This window comes from Artibeus jamaicensis, unplaced genomic scaffold, assembly GCF_021234435.1.
Source record: "Artibeus jamaicensis isolate MK-2021 breed Jamaican fruit bat unplaced genomic scaffold, CSHL_Jam_final scaffold_1283, whole genome shotgun sequence".
In the NCBI taxonomy this organism is placed as follows: Eukaryota; Metazoa; Chordata; class Mammalia; order Chiroptera; family Phyllostomidae; genus Artibeus; species Artibeus jamaicensis.
Window position 1 is genome coordinate 16,831,882 of NW_026522028.1, and position 3,170 is coordinate 16,835,051.

General features: G+C 41.5%; 1 pseudogene; it reads right to left on the reverse strand.

The window, feature by feature from the left end:
- Window positions 1–492: 492 nt before the first annotated feature.
- LOC119039071 (protein Mdm4-like) lies at window positions 493–1,436 on the reverse strand (annotated as a pseudogene).
- Window positions 1,437–3,170: the final 1,734 nt, after the last annotated feature.

Consider the following 3,170-nt stretch of genomic DNA (forward strand, 5'->3'; position numbering starts at 1 on the left):
CATACATTTTGACTATAAGGTGAAGTCATTATTAACATGTCCTTTTAGTTATTTTTTCATTATTACCTTTAATGTTTTTCTCATAGCCACCTTGGATTGTTATGCCTAAGAACATTCTCTAACAGAATAGAAGAGAAAGATGGGGAATGAAATTAACTAGGAAAAGGCTCATCTTCAGATAATTTGGTGAGTGGATGTATTTTCCTGTTTGTCTTTGTAATTACTCCTCCCAGAGCCTCTTTTTTAGATGAAGAATGTAGTGATTAAAGTAGCTTTTCATGCAAATGAAGTCCCCAAATTGATAATCTACTTTTAAAGAATGGCTCTTGAATTGAACATAAATTTACAAGGGAAGCTGCCTTGGCACACAGACATTTACACGAATCAATGAAGGGATGCAGTGGTTCACAATGAGTGGAGAGAAGCTCAGTACTGACAATTTTCTCCCTGACCTGGCTCTAGTCATCATTTCTCAGCAACTCGCCGATTCAGCTAGGCCATAAAAACCTTAATAACCAGCTGAATCTTCTTGCAAAGAGGGCATGAAGCCCCAGCTCTCTTTAATCTTATGCAGTGGAAACAAGTGACAGGGTGGCCTGTTCTTCCATGAATAATATTCCCGTTTCATGGTGTTTGCTCACATATGCTACATGGATGCAGGAGATTCTGTCAGTCCTCCCTATTTTCTCTATCTGGTCTCTGCACCAAAAGGGCATCTGATTGTTTTGTCATGCTTGAGATGCTCTCAGAAAGGTGAGGGAAATCCAAGAATTTCACTGAGCTGCAGGTATCAAAAAGTTTGGGTTTTTCTTCCTTTCCTTATAGATCTTTGCTCTAATTACTAGAGTCGAAATGGTTCTTTGGCAATAAGGGACATCAATTCCTTCATTATCCTTCTTTACACGTATGTCAGTGAAAACAGAAATGAAGAGATAATGGCTTCACTTACAATACTAACCTTTCTTCAGGGCACATCAACAGAACATCTCTTGTTTAGAGAGTTCAGTTTCTTGCACTCAGTTACACAACCACATACTTAGAAGCAGCTTCTCCATCAGTGTCATTACTTAAGAATGTGGAGTCTTCAAGGTCATTTTTGTCCACCTCAATCACAATTTTTGTCACTTGCATTCCCTAATTTTTCACTTGTTTGGTCAGTATTTGAAGCTTCTACCTTTATTCCAGCATGTAAGTGCTCAAATACTGACTCGTTCAAAACCCACACACTTCATCCCAAGAGTCTGAAAAAATGGCAGTACCTACCTGCCCTCTACAGTTTCTGCATCCATTCGGTGAGGGAGGCAGCAAATCTCCAAAAGTGGCAGTATTGTCCTACTTGTGGCACACATAACATCAATCTGGTTGATTTGGTCTGGGGAGAACCTGTAGACACTATCAGATGTTGAACACTTGGTGGAGTTTGAAAATGATATCATTTTGTCACTGAAGAGCTTGCAGTCTATTGACCAAAACTTATAGCCACTCTATGCATTCCTCCTCAGCAGAATCTGGAGGGTGCCAGCCATGTTTCCTATCAACTCAGCAACATTTTGACACTGTGAGTAGCTGTGCATTTTTAAGAGACACTTTATGCCCTGAAACAATCTCTGTGCTACTCTGTACTTAGTTGAATAGTGTCCCCTGCTCTAAATTTATGTCCACCTGGAAACTTGGAATGTGATCTTATTTGTAGATAGAGTCTTTGCAGATATAATTAGTTAAAATGTAGCTGTACTGTGTTAGGGTGGATCCCAATGCAGTTACTGGTGTTCTTGTAAATAGAGGAGAGCACACAAAAAGACACACGGAGAAGAAGTCATGTGCTGATGGAGGCAGAGATTGGGGTGACATGTCTGCAAGCCACAGAATATCACAGTTTTCTGTCTACTACCAGAAGCCAGGAAAAGGCCTTTATAAGGACAATGTGAGGTCAGGAGTCTGGCCTCCAGAACTGTGAAAGAATAAATTTATGTTGTTTTAAGTCACTCAGGTTGTAGTGTGTTTAGAGTGTGTGTGTGTGTGTGTGTGTGTGTGTGTGTGTGTGTGTGTGTGTGTGTTTTGTGGAAGCCATGGGAAACTCATACATTTTCTTTCATTATAAATATATATTACTTTTTAAGTCTCACACTGGTGAGAAGAAGCTTGGTGTTATGGTTCAGTGGAGTGATTCTGGTGCAAAATTACTTGGATTTCAATCTTGGCACTACCACTTATTAACTGTGTGATCTTGAGCAATGTACCCACTGCTCTGTGTCTCAGTTTTCCTGACCTGTGAACTGGAAATTAAATTAATTAATAATGTTAAGGACTTAGGAAATGTTATTATGTGTTTGTTATATGGAAAAAAAAAGTCTGTTGGTTTTAAATGGCCACCTGGAAATGGAAATTCTTCTGTAGAGGAGGAATTAGGACATGAGTTTGACCTTTAAAAGTCGGGTAAAGCCAGTCAAACACCACCTAGGTGGGAGAAATAGTTCGAGCAAAGGCTTGCTGGGGGGTATAAGGGAAGGAGGCAGCAAGACTCAATTAGAGCAGGACTTCCTGCCCTGTTCTCCATGACAGTAAGCAGTGGAACTTATAATGTTTGTGTACACATAGGGTCAATGAGGCTGCTTACAGCTGGACCCTGGGGGCCACCATCCAAGTTCCTAAGGACCCAGGGCAGACACCTTGGCATACCTGGAACCCATTCCCAATACCCGCGGACAGCTCAGGACTTGAGCAGCACTTCTCAAATGTACATATGTGTTAAAATGCAAATTTTGACTCACTAGGTCTAGGGTGTGTCCCTGAAGTCTGAATTTCTAACTAGCAGAGTATGTGGAGACTTCCGGTGTAAGGACCATACTTAGCTCAAACTGCTTACCACTCCCAGTGTGATGCATGAACCAGCAGCATTACTTACTATCCCTGGAAGCTAGTTAGAAATTTGGACTCTCTGGTCCCCCCACTCTACCCCAAACCCACTGAATCAGAATCTGCATTTTAATCAGGTCCTCAGCTGAATGACATATACACTGGCATTAGAGAAGCCCTGGATGAGGGGACATGGGGTAGTCCAGCTTGCTAGAGGAGAGGGTCTAGCAGCCTCCCTTCTCAGACCCAGCTACACAAAAGATCCTTGTGGGTGGCTTTGAAAAATCTTGTCCAGGTCAAAGTGGCTCATCTAA